General features: G+C 35.2%; 1 non-coding gene across 1 annotated transcript; it reads right to left on the bottom strand.

Moving 5' to 3' along the window:
* Window positions 1-6,351: 6,351 nt before the first annotated feature.
* Window positions 6,352-8,148, bottom strand: IAQ61_009834. The gene has a single exon (XR_010715596.1). It is a non-coding gene; the product is annotated as an 18S ribosomal RNA (ribosomal RNA).
* Window positions 8,149-12,500: the final 4,352 nt, after the last annotated feature.

The raw sequence follows: 12,500 nt of genomic DNA, 5'->3' as shown, positions 1-12,500 counted from the left end.
GCCCACTGCTAAAACTTTAACAGTAGGACTTCAGGTGCCAACCACAAAACTAGGCGCAACAGCAGGGTTGCTTCAGCATATAGGCCTAGGCCTGCCTAGTCAAGTAGAAGAGCAATCTCCAAGCCCCTGATTACCCACCGATTGGAGCGAATCCAAACCAGGCAGAAATCTGGGAAACAAGGCTAGCCATTATGAAACCAAAACTTTCAAATTTAGTCCAACTGCCGCTGAAACAGGCGCAGAGCGCCAACAACAGGGAGTTGTGGGGAGTATAGACGCGGACACGAGCAAAAATTGCCCCCTCAGTGCCTAACGACGCCAGTTTAACCGCCCGATCCAAGAACTGCGCGCAGCAGATTTAACCTTAGTTGGTTGGTTAGGCATTTGGTATTTGAGAATCCATTTGCCCTCCTTATATATTATAGGAACGGGTTTTGGTTTGATTTTCGCGTCGCGGGGTTAGTGCGGCGGAAAACAGCTCGGAGGTACACTTTTTGTATGTAAAACCGTGTAGACATGCGCAGCCCCATACAAACCATAAACCCGTATTCGCTGGATAAGAGTAACTTGGAATTTTATTAGTAGTAGGTAAATATATAGATAAGGATATCTACTCTAATATCTGTACTCTACTATAACTACTGTATCTATATTAACTATAGATCTATTAGCTCTATCTATATCTACTTAATAGATAAGGCAAGAAATAGAGATAGTATAAAAGAAGAATATAAAGGTATTATTTAATACTAGTAGGTTATAAAAGAAAGTATAGTAGGACTAGCTAGTAGAGAAAAGGTTTTATAAAATATAAGGATATACTTAACAGTAAAGAATAATAGATAATAGTATGATATAATAAGTATTATAAAAAGGATATAATAGCTACTAGTATAGAATAGTCTAAAGTTATAGAAAGGACTAAAGTAATAGAATAAATAAAAGGTATAGAACGCGCTAAAGTTATAGAACACTAACCCTAAAAAATAAAAAGTTATAGAACGCCCTAAAGTTATAGAACGCCCTAAAGTTATAGAACACCCTAAGCTTATAGAAGGCCCTAAAGTTATAGAACGCCCTAAAGTTATAGAACGCTACCCCTAAAAATAAAAAGTTGTAGAACGCCCTAAAGTTATAGAACACTACCTCTAAAAAAGAAAAAGTTATAGAACGCTCTAAAGTTATAGAACACTACCTCTAAAAAAGAAAAAGTTATAGAACGCCCTAAAGTTATAGAACACTACACCTAAAAAATAAAAAGTTGTAGAACGCCCTAAAGTTATAGAACGCCCTAAAGTTATAGAACGCCCTAAAGTTATAGAACACTACCTCTAAAAAAGAAAAGGTTATAGAACACTCTAATATTATAGAACACTACCTCTAAAAAAGAAAAAGTTATAGAACACTCTAATATTATAGAATACTAACCCTAAAAAATAAAAAGTTATAGAACTCTCTAATATTATAGAATACTAACCCTAAAAAATAAAAAGTTATAGAACGCCCTAAAGTTATAGAACGCCCTAAAGTTATAGAACGCCCTAAAGTTATAGAACACTACCTCTAAAAAATAAAAAGTTATAGAACGCCCTAGAGTTATAGAACACTACCCCTAAAAAATAAAAAGTTATAGAACGCCCTAATATTATAGAACACTACCTCTAAAAAAGAAAAAGTTATAGAACACTCTAATATTATAGAATACTAACCCTAAAAAATAAAAAGTTGTAGAACGCCCTAAAGTTATAGAACGCCCTAAAGTTATAGAACGCCCTAAGCTTATAGAAGGCCCTAAAGTTATAGAACGCCCTAAAGTTATAGAACACTACCCCTAAAAAATAAAAAGTTATAGAACGCCCTAAAGTTATAGAACTCCCTAAAGTTATAGAACACTACCTCTAAAAAAGAAAAAGTTATAGAACGCCCTAAAGTTATAGAATACTACACCTAAAAAATAAAAAGTTGTAGAACGCCCTAAAGTTATAGAACGCCCTAAAGTTATAGAACACTACCTCTAAAAAAGAAAAAGTTATACAACGCCCTAAAGTTATAGAACACTACACCTAAAAAATAAAAAGTTATAGAACGCCCTAAAGTTATAGAACGCCCTAAGCTTATAGAATAGCCTACAGGATTTTTTTAAATATTAATAGAATACCCTAAAGGTTTAAATAATCTATAGTTATAGAATAGCCTAGAGGAATTTTTAAGTATAGAAGGCTATAAAGTTATAGAACAGTACCCCTAAAAAATAAAAAGTTATAGAACGCTCTTAAGTTATAGATCACCGCCTAAAAATCTGTATAGATTATCTTAAATCCTTTCTTAATCTTCCTATGCTATATATTAACTGCCTAAGGTACGTACACACATAACCTATTCTTTTGTATATTTTGCGAGGATTGCTCCTAGCTCTAGCCCTCTCTATCTTGCAATTACTATATAACTTGTTCGCTATAGCCCTCTTCCTTCTATTAACAGCAGCTATTTAGGCAGCAGTTTTGCAAATAAGGAGGGCATAATATCCTAATTTTAACTAAGCTAGCAACGGGCTTACGCTTAGTAGCTTGTAACAACAAGGCTACTTAACTACTTACACGACCTAGCTAGACAACTAAGTTATCTATAAAGGATTTAATCCTGCGCACTATACAATTGCAATACACTAGCTAACAACCCTAACTTTAATAGGGCTGCTAACGCTAATCTAGTAAGGTTCTAGGCCAAAGGCCTATTTGTATCTAACTAGTGCAGGCGGAAATCACCCCGTTCTAGCATAGATTCTAACTTAGAGGCGTTTAGCCATAATCTAGTAGATAGTAGCTTTGCAGCAATACCTAGTTAGATAGCCGCAAAAACTAATTATCTAAAACTGCGGTTCCTCTTGTACTAAGCAGTATTACTATTAGGGCAAGGTTATTAGTAGGGTAAAACTAACCTGTCTTACAACAGTCTAAACCTAGCTTACGTTCCCTATTAGTAGGTAAACAATCTAACGCTTACTAAATTCTGCTTTAGTATAATAGGAAGAGCCAACATTAAAGGATTAAAAAGCAACGTCGCTATGAACGCTTAGCTGCTACAAGCTAGTTATCCCTATAGTAACTTTTCTAGCACCTCTAGCCTTAAATTTTAAGGGACTAAAGGATTAATAGGCTACACTTTTATAGTTTGTATTTATACTAAAAATTAAAATTAAGGGGACTTTTGCCCTTTTGCTCTACTAGAGATTTCTGTTCTCTATAAGTCCCCCTTAGGACACCTGCGTTATAGTTTAATAGATATGCCGCCCTAGCTAAACTCCCTACCTAACAATATCTTTAACCTAGATTAGCCTACAAAGGACCTTAAACGCTAGAAGTTAGGCAGTAAGGCCTATCTCCGCTTTATCAAATAAGTAAAAAAATAATAAGGGTAGTAGTATTTCACTAGCGCTAAAGCTCCTACCTATTCTACACCCCCTATATCTTTTTATAATATTAAACTAGAGTTAAGCTTAACAGGGTCTTCTTTCCCTGCTAATTTAGCTAAGCCTATTCCCTTAGCTATAGTTTCGCTAGATAGTAGATAGGGATAGTAGGAATCTTGTTAATCTATTTATGCGCGTCACTAATTAGATAACAAGGCATTTAGCTACCTTAAGAGAGTTATAGTTACTCTTGCTGTTTACCCGCGCTTAGTTAAATCTCTTTGCTTTAATATTTAGAGCACTAGGCAGAAATCACATTATATTAATACTACTTTCTAGCTATTGTAATGCTATGTTTTAATTAGATAGTTAGATTCCCCTTATCTATACTAGTTCTAAGTTAGTTGTTAAACGTACGCTAGACGGCCAAAACCTGCTAAGGGTGTCTGCACCCTAGCGCTAAGAGGCGCCTACCTTGCGGTTAGTGCCCTTCTGCGCTAGAGGCTTCTCCCTAAGGCCTAACGTACCTAACCCTTAGAGCTAATCCTTTTCCTAAAGTTACAGATCTATTTTGCTAACTTCCCTTATCTACATTATTCTATTAACTAGAGGCTTTTTACCTTAGAGACCTGCTGCAGTTATAAGTACGACCTAGCATAAAAACTATTTCTTTAAGCAGATTTTTAAGGCTTATTAGGAGCGCACCAAATACTACAAAAGTGCAGCGCTCTTCTAGCCATTAAACCCTAGCTCTAGACAAACTAATTTTAGGGTAACAGACTGTTAAGAAGAAAAGAGAACTCTTCTTAGGGCTCCTGCTAAGGTCTCCGCTCTTAGTTGCGTTGCCGCGGAGAATCTACATCTAGGTGCTAGAATATTAACTAGCTTCCCTTTTAAGGGCGCGGCGCAAGCACTAATATTAAAATAGAATTACCCTATCTCTTAGGATTAACTAACCTGTGTCTAACTGCTATTCACACAGAACCTTTTCCTACTTTAGTCCTTAAAGTTCTTATTTAAGTATTTACTACTACCACTAAGATCTGCACTAGAGGCCGTTCTACCTAGGGTTACCCCTAAGGCTTTGTCACAAGCCTTTACGCCTACCTACTTACTAGGGCTTAAATCTTGCCCTAGCGGCGGGGTATAGGTAACACGCTTAAGCGCTATCTATTTTTAGGGCTAGTTTATTTAGCAGGTAAGTTGTTACACACTCCTTAGCAGATTCTAACTTCTATAGCTACCGTCCTGCTGTCTAGATAAACTAACACCTTTTATAGTGTCTAATAAGCGTGTATTCTAGCACCTTAACCCCGCGTTTAGTTCATCCTGCATTACTAGTTCTACTTACTAAAAATAGCCTACTAGTAATAGTACATTTAAGTGTCCACGTTTAATTAAGTAATAAGGACTTCTTATATATTTAAAGTTTAAGAATAGGTAAAGGTTGTTTTAACCCCTAGGCCTCTAATTATTCGCTTTACCTTATAAAACTAAATACGTTACTACTATCCTAAGGGAAACTTTAGCAGGAACTAGCTACTAGATAGTTTAATTAGTCTTTCGCCCCTATACCTAAATTTGACAATTAATTTGCACGTTAGAACTGCTGCAAGCCTCTACTAGAGTTTCCTCTAGCTTTACCCTATTTAAGCATAGTTCACTATCTTTTAGGTCCTAATAGCTATGCTCTTACTTAAATCCTTCTAAAGATATTAGGATTAGTTAATAGTGCACCCTAAAAGAGTTCCCACCTCTGTTTACTTTTATTACGCGTCTAGGCTTAACACCTAAACACTTGCATAGATGTTAGACTCCTTAGTCTATATTTTAAGACGGGCCACTTACAGCTATTACGCTAGCATCCTAGTAGATGCGTGGACCTTAGTCTAGGCTAGTTGCATGTTGTCTCCCCTATAAGGCCTCCCTAAAGGGAGGTACGTGACAGAGACCTTTATCTAACTGCCTAAACTAATACTAGCCTGCCTATAGAAGAGTGCACTAGACAAAAGCCTAGATAAGCAACTACAGGCAAGTCTAGCTACAAGCGCTTCCCTTTTAACAATTTCACGTACTATTTAACTCTCTTTCTAAAGTGCTTTTTATCTTTTAATCACTCTACTTGTGCGCTATTAGTCTCTAGCTAGTATTTAGCTTTAGAAGAAATTTACCTCCTATTTAGAGCTACATTCCTAAACAACTTAACTTGTTAAAGGGGCTTTACACGGCGAAGGCTAGCAACTATGTATAGGATTCTTACCCTCTGTAACGTCCTATTCTAAGGAACTTAGACTACTACTAACGCTAAAGCACCCTCTGCAAATTACAACTTAGACCCTAAAAGAGCCAGATTTCAAATTTAAGCTATTGCCGCTTCACTTGCCATTACTAGGGCAATCCCTATTAGTTTCTTTTCCTCCGCTTATTAATATACTTAAGTTTAGTAGGTATCCCTACCTAATCTAAGGTTAAGAGCTTAAAAAGTGTCTTAATAGATACTAACAACTATAACAAGAGGCGTAAAATATGCTGCGCTCTAGGCTAATATGCTAGCTGCTAATTGTTTTAAGGCAAGTCCTAAGTAGAACAAACACCTAACACCAAGCAGAGCTTAAGGGTACAAATAACGCTTAAACAGGCATACCCTATAGAATACTAAGGGGCGCAATATGCGTTTAAAGATTTAATAATTTACTAAATTCTACAATTTACACTACTTATCGCATTTTGCTGCGTTCTTTATTAATACTAGAACTAAGAGATCTGTTGTTAAAAGTTGTAATTTATTATAGTATTACTAACGCTAACTACAATTGCAAGTAGTTTTAAGGGATCTAATTAGTAGGCAAGCCTACTAAGGAAACAAATAGTACGCAAAAAATATAGGTAGAATTAAAGTAGACTGCTGCTACTAATTAAGGCGGCAGTGCTTTAAAAATAGGTAATAATCCTTCTGCAGGTTCACCTACAGAAACCTTGTTACGACTTTTACTTCCTCTAAATAACTAAGTTTAACAAACTTTCTAGCTTAGGGTGGTTGTTGCTAACCTCCCTAAGCTAGTCTAAAGGCCTTACTAAGCTATTTAATTAGTAGTAGCAACAGGCGGTATGTACAAAGGGTAGGGACGTAATTAACGCATGCTAATAACACGCGCTTACTAGGCATTCCTTGTTAAAGAGCAATAATTATAATGCTCTATCCCTAGCACGATAGAGTTTAACAAGATTACCTAGACCTTTTAGTTAAGGTAAAGAACTTGTTAGCTCTATTAGTGTAGCGCGCGTACAGCCTAGAACATCTAAGGGCATTATAGACCTGTTATTACCTTAAACTTCTATTAGCTTAAGCTAATAGTCCCTCTAAGAAGCTAGCGACTAGCTAAAGCTAGCCTAGCTATTTAGCAGGTTAAGGTCTTGTTTGTTATCGCAATTAAGCAGACAAATCACTCTACTAACTAAGAATAGCTATGCACCACCACCTAAAAAATTAAGAAAGAGCTCTTAATCTATTAATCCTTATTTTATCTAGACCTAGTAAGTTTCCCTGTGTTAAGTTAAATTAAGCTGCAGGCTCTACGCCTAGTAGTGCCCTTCTATTAATTTCTTTAAGTTTTAGCCTTGCGACTATACTCCCCCTAGAACCTAAAAACTTTAATTTCTCGTAAGGTGCCAAGCGAGTTAGAAAAAGAACATTGCCTAATCCCTAGTTAGCATAGTTTACAGTTAAGACTATAACAGTATCTAATTATCTTTAATCCCCTAACTTTCGTTTACTAATTAATAAAAACATCCTTAGCAAATACTTTCGCAGTAGTTAGTCTTTAATAAATCTAAGAATTTTACCTCTAATAATTAAATACTAATACCCCTAACTATCCCTATTAATTATTATAGCAGTCCTAGAAACTAACAAAATAGGACCGCACGTCCTATTCTATTATTCTATGCTAATGTATTTAAGCAAAGGCCTGCTTTAAACACTCTAATTTTTTTAAAGTAAAAGTCCTAGTCCCTAACACGCCTAGTAAAGGGTATAAGGTTCTCTAGAAGGAAGGCCTAGCCAGACAAGTACACGCGGTAAGGCGGACCTGCTAGCTAGACCTAAGTTTTAACTATAAGCTTTTTAACTGCAACAACTTTAATATACGCTATTAGAGCTAGAATTACCACAGCTGCTAGCACTAGACTTGCCCTCTAATTGTTCCTTATTAAGAGGTTTAAATTATACTTATTCTAATTACAAGACCTAAAAGAGCCCTATATTAGTATTTATTGTCACTACCTCCCTGTGTTAGGATTAGGTAATTTACGCGCCTACTGCCTTCCTTAGATGTGGTAGCTATTTCTTAGGCTCCCTCTCTAGAATTAAACCCTAATTCCCTGTTACCTGTTAAAACTATAGTAAGCTAATACCTTACTATTAAAAGTTAATAGGGCAGAAATTTAAATGAATTGTTGCTAGCGTAAGGCTATACAATCTGTAAAGTTATTATAAATCACTAAGAAGCCCTAAAGGGCGTTAGTTTTTTATCTAATAAATACACCCCTTCTAAAGTTAGGGTTTTTAGCATGTATTAGCTCTAGAATTACTACAGTTATCTAAGTAGTAAGGTACTATTAAATAAACGATAACTAATTTAATAAGCTATTCGCAGTTTCACGGTATAATTGCTTATACTTAGACATGCATGGCTTAATCTTTAAGACAAGTATATAACTACTAGCAGAATTAACTAGGTAACAATCCTAATACCTAATACGCCAAAGCGCACAAGCACTACCCTTAAAAGGAGGCGGAAAGTACGTGATAAGAAATCGCAGAAGCAATTCTAGCTACTAGCATAATAGCACACAAGGCACTAGTTACAACTAGCAACTAATTTAATTGCCCCTACTAAGTTTCTTAAGGAATAGTCTATAATAAAGCCTAACAGGCGTTTCCGCGTGTTTAAACTCGCCACATACATGCCTTAAGTAGAGAAAACCTATGCTTTGCCACGCTTACTAGGAGCGGATACTAGGTAGGGCTGTCCCCTAAGATCTATTAAATAGTTTAGCAGTGCTAGCTATCTACAGACCCTAAATTTTGCCCACTGCTAAAACTTTAACAGTAGGACTTTAGGTGCTAACTATAAAACTAGGCGCAATAGCAGGGTTGCTTTAGCATATAGGCCTAGGCCTGCCTAGTTAAGTAGAAGAGCAATCTCTAAGCCCCTAATTACCTACCAATTAGAGCGAATCTAAACTAGGCAGAAATCTAGGAAACAAGGCTAGCTATTATAAAACCAAAACTTTTAAATTTAGTCTAACTGCCGCTAAAATAGGCGCAGAGCGCTAACAACAGGGAGTTATAGGGAGTATAGACGCGGACACAAGCAAAAATTGCCCCCTTAGTGCCTAATAACGCTAGTTTAACTGCCTAATCTAAGAACTACGCGCAGCAGATTTAACCTTAGTTAGTTAGTTAGGTATTTAGTATTTAAGAATCTATTTACCCTCCTTATATATTATAGGAACAGGTTTTGGTTTAATTTTCGCGTCGCAGGGTTAGTGCAGCAGAAAATAGCTTAGAGGTACACTTTTTTGTATATAAAACTGTGTAGACATGCGCAGCCCTATATAAACCATAAACCTGTATTCGCTAGATAAGAGTAACTTGGAATTTTATTAGTAGTAGGTAAATATATAGATAAGGATATCTACTCTAATATCTATACTCTACTATAACTACTGTATCTATATTAACTATAGATCTATTAGCTCTATCTATATCTACTTAATAGATAAGGCAAGAAATAGAGATAGTATACAAGAAGAATATAAAGGTATTATTTAATACTAGTAGGTTATAAAAGAAAGTATAGTAGGACTAGCTAGTAGAGAAAAGGTTTTATAAAATATAAGGATATACTTAACAGTAAAGAATAATAGATAATAGTATAATATAATAAGTATTATAAAAAGGATATAATAGCTACTAGTATAGAATAGTCTAAAGTTATAGAAAGGACTAAAGTAATAGAATAAATAAAAGGTATAGAACGCGCTAAAGTTATAGAACACTAACCCTAAAAAATAAAAAGTTATAGAACGCCCTAAAGTTATAGAACGCCCTAAAGTTATAGAACACCCTAAGCTTATAGAACGCCCTAAAGTTATAGAACACTACCTCTAAAAAAGAAAAAGTTATAGAACGCTCTAAAGTTATAGAACACTACCTCTAAAAAAGAAAAAGTTATAGAACGCCCTAAAGTTATAGAACACTACACCTAAAAAATAAAAAGTTGTAGAACGCCCTAAAGTTATAGAACGCCCTAAAGTTATAGAACGCCCTAAAGTTATAGAACACTACCTCTAAAAAAGAAAAAGTTATAGAACACTCTAATATTATAGAACACTACCTCTAAAAAAGAAAAGTTATAGAACACTCTAATATTATAGAATACTAACCCTAAAAAATAAAAAGTTATAGAACACCCTAAAATTATAGAATACTAACCCTAAAAAATAAAAAGTTATAGAACGCCCTAAAGTTATAGAACGCCCTAAAGTTATAGAACGCCCTAAAGTTATAGAACGCCCTAAAGTTATAGAACACTACCCCTAAAAAATAAAAAGTTATAGAACGCCCTAAAAGAACGCCCTAAAGTTATAGAACGCCCTAAAGTTATAGAACACTACCCCTAAAAAATAAAAAGTTGTAGAACACCCTAAAGTTATAGAACACTACCTCTAAAAAAGAAAAAGTTATAGAACGCCCTAAAGTTATAGAATACTACCCCTAAAAAATAAAAAGTTGTAGAACGCCCTAAAGTTATAGAACGCCCTAAAGTTATAGAACGCCCTAAAGTTATAGAACACTACCCCTAAAAAATAAAAGTTGTAGAACGCCCTAAAGTTATAGAACGCCCTAAAGTTATAGAACGCCCTAAAGTTATAGAACACTACCCCTAAAAAATAAAAAGTTATAGAACGCCCTAAAGTTATAGAACGCCCTAAAGTTATAGAACGCCCTAAAGTTAAAACCCCAAAGATAGAACACTACCCCTAAAAATAAAAAGTTATAGAACGCCCTAAAGTTATAGAACGCCCTAAAGTTATAGAACGCCCTAAAGTTATAGAAAACTAACCCTAAAAAATAAAAAGTTATAGAACGCCCTAAAGTTATAGAACGCCCTAAAGTTATAGAACGCCCTAAAGTTATAGAACACTACCCTAAAAATAAAAAGTTATAGAACGCCCTAAAGTTATAGAACGCCCTAAAGTTATAGAACGCCCTAAAGTTATAGAACACTACCCCTAAAAAATAAAAAGTTGTAGAACGCCCTAAAGTTATAGAACGCCCTAAAGTTATAGAACGCCCTAAAGTTATAGAACACTACCCCTAAAAAATAAAAAGTTGTAGAACGCCCTAAAGTTATAGAACGCCCTAAAGTTATAGAACGCCCTAAAGTTATAGAACACTACCCCTAAAAAATAAAAAGTTGTAGAACGCCCTAAAGTTATAGAACGCCCTAAAGTTATAGAACGCCCTAAAGTTATAGAACACTACCCCTAAAAAATAAAAAGTTGTAGAACGCCCTAAAGTTATAGAACGCCCTAAAGTTATAGAACGCCCTAAAGTTATAGAACACTACCCCTAAAAAATAAAAAGTTGTAGAACGCCCTAAAGTTATAGAACGCCCTAAAGTTATAGAACGCCCTAAAGTTATAGAACACTACCCCTAAAAAATAAAAAGTTGTAGAACGCCCTAAAGTTATAGAACGCCCTAAAGTTATAGAACGCCCTAAAGTTATAGAACACTACCCCTAAAAAATAAAAAGTTGTAGAACGCCCTAAAGTTATAGAACGCCCTAAAGTTATAGAACGCCCTAAAGTTATAGAACACTACCCCTAAAAAATAAAAAGTTGTAGAACGCCCTAAAGTTATAGAACGCCCTAAAGTTATAGAACGCCCTAAAGTTATAGAACACTACCCCTAAAAAATAAAAAGTTATAGAACGCCCTAAAGTTATAGAACGCCCTAAAGTTATAGAACACTACCCCAAAAAATAAAAGTTGTAGAACGCCCTAAAGTTATAGAACGCCCTAAAGTTATAGAACGCCCTAAAGTTATAGAACACTACCCCTAAAAAATAAAAAGTTGTAGAACGCCCTAAAGTTATAGAACGCCCTAAAGTTATAGAACGCCCTAAAGTTATAGAACTACCCCTAAAAAAAAAAAAGTTGTAGAACGCCCTAAAGTTATAGAACGCCCTAAAGTTATAGAACGCCCTAAAGTTATAGAACACTACCCCTAAAAAATAAAAAGTTGTAGAACGCCCTAAAGTTATAGAACGCCCTAAAGTTATAGAACGCCCTAAAGTTATAGAACACTACCCCTAAAAAATAAAAAGTTGTAGAACGCCCTAAAGTTATAGAACGCCCTAAAGTTATAGAACGCCCTAAAGTTATAGAACACTACCCCTAAAAAATAAAAAGTTGTAGAACGCCCTAAAGTTATAGAACGCCCTAAAGTTATAGAACGCCCTAAAGTTATAGAACACTACCCCAAAAAATAAAAAGTTGTAGAACGCCCTAAAGTTATAGAACGCCCTAAAGTTATAGAACGCCCTAAAGTTATAGAACACTACCCCTAAAAAATAAAAAGTTGTAGAACGCCCTAAAGTTATAGAACGCCCTAAAGTTATAGAACGCCCTAAAGTTATAGAACACTACCCCTAAAAAATAAAAAGTTGTAGAACGCCCTAAAGTTATAGAACGCCCTAAAGTTATAGAACGCCCTAAAGTTATAGAACACTACCCCTAAAAAATAAAAAGTTGTAGAACGCCCTAAAGTTATAGAACGCCCTAAAGTTATAGAACGCCCTAAAGTTATAGAACACTACCCCTAAAAAATAAAAAGTTGTAGAACGCCCTAAAGTTATAGAACCCCTAAAGTTATAGAACCCCTAAAGTTATAGAACACTACCTCTAAAAAAGAAAAAGTTATAGAACGCCCTAAAGTTATAGAACACTACACCTAAAAAATAAAAAGTTGTAGAACGCCCTAAAGTTATAGAACGCCCTAAAGTTATAGAACACTACCTC

The sequence above is a fragment of the Plenodomus lingam genome, assembly GCF_022343315.1.
Source record: "Plenodomus lingam strain CAN1 chromosome Unknown contig_67, whole genome shotgun sequence".
NCBI classification, from domain to species: domain Eukaryota; kingdom Fungi; phylum Ascomycota; class Dothideomycetes; order Pleosporales; family Leptosphaeriaceae; genus Plenodomus; species Plenodomus lingam.
This window is presented reverse-complemented; position numbering and strand designations above follow the sequence as displayed.